Source organism: Lithobates pipiens, unplaced genomic scaffold (genome assembly GCF_037356315.1).
Source record: "Lithobates pipiens isolate NorthernLeopardFrog02 unplaced genomic scaffold, aLitPip1_a1.2 Scaffold_18, whole genome shotgun sequence".
Lineage (NCBI taxonomy): Eukaryota > Metazoa > Chordata > Amphibia > Anura > Ranidae > Lithobates > Lithobates pipiens.
The window spans coordinates 18,148,493-18,154,555 of record NW_027507758.1 but is presented as its reverse complement, the minus strand read 5'-3'; the positions used below and the strand labels follow the sequence as shown (position 1 = coordinate 18,154,555).

The 6,063-nt window shown below is 43.9% G+C and overlaps 1 protein-coding gene across 1 annotated transcript in view; it reads left to right on the top strand.

Annotated features, from left to right (window-relative positions):
• Positions 1-2,953: 2,953 nt before the first annotated feature.
• The window catches only part of DRC5 (dynein regulatory complex subunit 5), a 45,273-nt gene continuing 42,163 nt past the window's right edge, over positions 2,954-6,063 (top strand). The window contains exon 1 of the mRNA XM_077485412.1: positions 2,954-3,070. The gene's annotated coding sequence lies outside the window, so the exon portion shown is untranslated. The remainder of the gene's footprint in view (positions 3,071-6,063) is intronic.

The window sequence follows — 6,063 nt, the reverse complement described above, 5'->3', positions numbered from 1 at the left end:
AACATGAGGAAGAAGGTGCTCTGGTCAGATGAGACCAAAATGTAACTTTTTGGCCTAAAAGCAAAACGCTATGTGTGGCGGAAAACTAACACTGCACATCACCCTGAACACACCATCCCCACCGTGAAACATGATGGTGGTAGCATCATGTGGTGGGAATGCTTTTCTTCAGCAGGGAAGGGGAAGCTGGTCAGAGTTGATGGGAAGATGGATGGAGACAAATACAGGACAATCTTAAAAGAAAACCTGTTAGAGTCTGCAAAAGACTTGAGACCGGGGTGGAGGTTCACCTTCCAGCAGGACAACGACCCGAAACATCCAGCCAGAGCTACAATGGAATGGTTTAGATCAAAGCATATTCATGTGTTAGAATGGCCCAGTCACAGTCCAGACCTAAATCACATTGAGAATCTGTGACAAGACTTGAAAATTGCTGATCACAGACGCTCTCCATCCAATCTGACAGAGCTTGAGATATTTTGCAAAGAATAATGGGCAGAAATGTCCCTCTCTAGATGTGCAAAGCTGGTAGAGACATCCCCAAAAAGACTTGCAGCTGTAATTGCAGGGAAAGGCCGTTCTACAAAGTATTGACTCCTGGGGGCGCCATACAAATGCCCCCCCCCCCCCCCCACACACACACACACACACACACACTTTTCACATATTTATTTGTAAAAACATTTTGAAAACCATTTATCATTTTCCTTCCACCTCACAATAATGAGCCACTTTGTGATGGCCTATCACATAAAATCCCAATAAAATACATTTATGTTTTTGGTTGTAACATCACAAAATGTGGGAAATTTCAGGGGGTATGAAAACTTTTTCAAGGCATTTTATATAGGGAATATGATGATATTGTCAAAGAATAATAATAAATTATATTTTGTTTTTGAATAATATAGGGTATAATAGGACACAGCAAATAATTACTATAGGGTACAGTAGGAAACTTTATATAACTAGTAACATAGAGTATAATAGAACCCATAATAAAGATAATATAGGGTATAAAAGGACACAGTATGGTTGATATTCCCTTTCCCCCCATGATTATTGTAGACACCCCCATATATTTCTGGCACTCCCCATATATAGGATCAGTGGGGGGCGCTGGGCCCGGTCTTGGTGGGTGATCTGGATTTGCTGTTGCTGACCATGCCGGGTGTGTAGAGGCGGTGAAGTGATTTCTCATTAATTCTTCATGATCTCCATGACTGGAGCCGCAACCAGCCGAGTGTTTGGCCTCAATATATCATCAGTAAAATCCGTCCGCTGGAAGCTGTGTAATATAATGTATACATATACAGTATACACAATACATAGATGATATAGGGGGTTACAAAACATTATAGACAGTACAGAGATAATATAGGGGGTCACTACACATTATACATACAGTAGATGATATGGGGGGTCAATATACATTATACACCATGCATAGGGTTATACAGGGGTCAATATACAATATACACTGTACAGGGATAATATAGGTGATCTGTATACATTATATACTGTACAAGGATAGCATATGGGGTCACTGTACATTATACAATGCTTGCATTTAAAATAAGGTATTATTTGTGTATTATACACTCTATAGAGGACAATATATCTGGATATCTTTGTAGTATGCCCTCTATAGGGGACTGTACCGGTGATATTTGTGTATTGTATACTCTATAGGGGACAGTATAGGTGATACCCCTATATAGTGTGTAATACATCTGGATATCTGTGTAGTATAACCACTAGGGGACAGTACTGGTGATATCTATGTATTATACATTCTATAGGAGACAGTATAGATGATATCTGTGTATTATACATTCTACAAGGGACAGTATATGTGATATCTGTGTATTATACACTCTATAAGGGACAGTATAGGTGATATCTGTGTATTATACACTCTACAGGGGACAGTATAGGTGATACTTTGTATTATACACTCTATAAGGGACAGTATGGGTGATACCTTGTATTATACACTCCAAAGGGGACATTGCCGGTGATATCTGTGTATTATACACTCTATAGGGGACAGCATAGGTGATACATTGTATTATACACTCTATAAGGGACAGTATAGGTGATATATGTGTATTATACACTCTATATGTGACAGTACCAGTGGTATCTGTGTATTATACACTCTATAGGGGCAGTATAGGTGATATCTGTGTATTATACACTCTATAAGGGACGGTATAGGTGATATCTGTGTATTATACACTCTATAGGGGACAGTACCGGTGTATCTCTGAATTATAAGATCTATAGGGAACATTATAGGTGATATCTGTGTATTATACACTCTATTAGGGACAGTATAGGTGATATTTTATATTATACACTCTATAAGGGACAGTATGGGCGATACCTTGTATTATACACTCCATAGGGGACATTGCCGGTGATATCTGTGTATTATACACTCTATAGGGGACAGCATAGGTGATACCTTGTATTATACACTCTATAATGGACAGTATAGGTGATACATGTGTATTATACACTCTATAGGTGACCGTACCGGTGGTATCTGTGTATTATACACTCTATAGGGGCAGTATAGGTGATATCTGTGTATTATTCACTCTATAAGGGACAGTATAGGTGATACTTTGTATTATACACTCTATTGGGGACAGTATAGGTGATACTTTGTATTATACACTCTATTGGGGACAGTAAAGGTGATATCTGTGTATTATACACTCTATAGGGGACAGTACCGGTGGTATCTGTATTATAAGCTCTATAGGGGACATTATAGGTGATATCTGTGTATTATACACTCTATAAGGGTCAGTATAGGTGATACCTTGGATTATACACTTTATAGGGGACAGTATAGGTGATTTTACAGTTCTGTCAGTTTTTTCGCCCATTGAGGTATTCCAGTCAGTAAGGACACTAGTGGGCGGGGTTCAGCACAGTGAGCTCCTCCCTCCTTGGTTACGGGCGGCATCGCGGTTGCCGTGGTAACGATACACAGCTGAGAGGACGCCGCCATGTTTGTTTACTGCACCGTGTGACAGCCCCGGGATCGGCTCTAGAGGTATTCCCGTGTTGCTTTTCTCAGTGTGGTGCCCGGGGGAGGGGGACTCCTCTGTACTGGAACATGTGGAGGTTTTGTGGGTGGGCCCCTGATAGAAGCTGCACACATAAACACAGTATAGGGGTGATGATGGGGGGAGGGGTGATGTAAACATTGATGTATGAGTGTATGGAGTTTTCTGTCACTTTGGACACTTAGTGTAGATTTGTTATGATTTGTTGTGTTCAGTTCTATTTCTTCGCAGTGTTTGTAGGGGTGTCCGGACTCCGCCCCCCACAGGGTCACAGAGGTGCACATTGGAGGGTCACCCCTGGGCTGGGAGATGTCCCGGGAAAGGTCCTCGCCGTTCTCACATTGATCACCCTCCTCAGCGCCCAATGGAAGGGCAGCGGTGGTGGGATGGCGGCATCTGGAAAAGACCGGAGATCTTCATGGCGGCTGTGTGTCCCCAAATCTCCCGTGTCATCTGAAATCTGACGGGTCCTTCAGAGATCCCGGAGTCCTCCGCCAACCCCCCCCCCCGCGCATGATCTCTCATCTCTATATTGGGGTCAGCTTCGAACTTTAACCTTTCCGTTGCCAGAGCTGTTTTTGTGCTTCTTGCAAACCTGATTAACCCGCCCATGTAGCACACACACTATATTACCAAAAGTATTGGGACACCTGCCTTTACACGCACATGAACTTTAATGGCCTCCCAGTCTTAGTCCGTAGGGTTCAATATTGAGTTGGCCCACCCTTTGCAGCTATAACAGCTTCAACTTTTCTGGGAAGGCCGTCCACAAGGTTTAGGAGATGTGTCTATGGGAATGTTTGACCATTCTTCCAGAAGCACATTTGTGAAGTCAGGCACTGATGTTGGACGAGAAGGCCTGGCTCACAGTCTCCGCTCGAATTCATACCAAAGGTGTTCTATCTGGTTGAGGTCAGGAGTCTGTGCAGGCCAGTCAAGTTCCTCCACCCCAAACTCGCCCATCCATGTCTTTATGGACCTTGCTTTGTACACTGGTGCGCAGTCATGTTGGAACAGTAAGGGGCCGTCCCCAAACTGTTCCAACAAAGTTGGGAGCATGAAATTGTCCAAAATGTCTTGGTATGCAGACGCCTTAAGAGTTCCCTTCACTGGAACTAAGGGGCCAAGCCCAACCCCTGAAAAACAACCCCCCCACACCATGATTAAGGCTTACCTGTAGGTCCAAGAAATATCTCCTAAACCTACACGGTTTAGGAGATATTTGCCGAAAGACAGGAACCGCTGTCTACGGCGCATACGCCGTAGACAGCGGCCCGCTGGCGCACTGAGCACGCCTCTGTCAACAGTGATATGCCGCGAGTAGCGGCTTCTGTGCGCATGCGCGGGAGTGACGTCATCACAGCTTCGCCGAATGACAGCGGCGGAACAGCGAGACCCACCAAGAAGATGGACGCTCCGGACTACAGGGGACAGCGGTGACTTCGCTGGCTATTGTGTCAGGTAAGTGACACATAATGGACTACTATGTGATGCGATGCGATGCATAGTAGTCCATTATGCTTTACCTTTGCAGGGAATCAAAGAGGAAGTAAACTCATCAGGGTTTACTTCCTCTTTAAATCCATCCAAACAAGAGTCTAAGGCCGCGTACACACGCGGGGACTGTTCGCTCAACTTTGTCCGCTGAACAGTGTTTCAGCGGACAGTCCGCTCGTGTGTGGGCTTTCAGCGGACAGTTTCAGCGGACAGTCTGCTGAACAAAGTTTTTCGGAATTTCCGAAAAACTGTCCGCTGAAACTTGGTTTGAGCGGACAGTCCCCTCGTGTGTAGGCTTGTTCGTCAAACTAAGTTCCGCGCATGCTCAGAAAGAATTTACACGCCGAAGGTTGCATTGCAGTGTATAGGACATCGTTTTCTAGTCCCGTCGTACGTGCCGTTCACGTCATCGCGCACGGTTTCAGCGGACTGTTCGTTCGTCGTGTGTGGCCAAGTCCGTCCATGCTAATTTTGAGCGGACTGTCCGCTGAAACTGTTTGACGAACAAAGTTGAGCGAACAGTCCTCGCGTGTGTACGCGGCCTAATAGACATCCCGGGTATGATAACATTTGAAATATGAAATCATAAATTATAATATATATATATATATATATAATAAAATAAATAACTATAAATAATTATAACAAATAATAATATAATAATAATAAAAATGATTCAATAATGTAATCTAATCAAAAACACTGAAATATGCTGAGTTGCAGAATTGTCGCTGTCATTACTTTTAGTGTTTGATGATGAATTTCCCCACAAATTACTATCGCTCAATTCTGCAAGTGATTCTAATGTATTATCGCTGTTTTCTAGCTGGTCTATAAGCACTTTTGATGTAAACGGACATTTTTTGGTTGCTATGGACAATCTCCAGTTTCCGGGCATAAAGAACAGTACCGTATTTATAATATAAAACTGCATGCAGGGCACTGGACAAACCACTAGGGACAAAGGGGATGTGTAATTATTTGACACAGTACTGTAATCTGTAAGATTACAGTATACTGTATCTATACTGTGTTTTTAACTTTTTGAATTGGGCGCCGAACTCCGTCCCTGTGCGTCGCAGCACTCGCAGGGAACGGAGCTCGGCACTGTCACAGATCGAGCGAGACACGGCGGCTCACTGATCACAGCGGGGAGACATCGCTGGATCCAGGGGACAAGGTAAGTAACCCTTACATGGATCCAGCGATGCGATCCCAAGTCTGGCTCGGGAATACCGCTTATGGTAATTTAAATCTCACCCCGAGCCAGACTGGGGAATACCGCCAGGGAGGCTACTGAGGTTGTAAACCCTCAAGGTTTTTCACTTTAATGCATTCTATGTATTAAGGTGAATTGCATCTTACCTGAACACAGTCTTTCCAGTGACGAGAACGAGTGCACCAGCTCCAGGTGGTGTCTCGGGTCCTGATTGGATAGATTGATAGCAGCGCAGCCATTGGCTCCCGCTGCTGGCAATCAAAT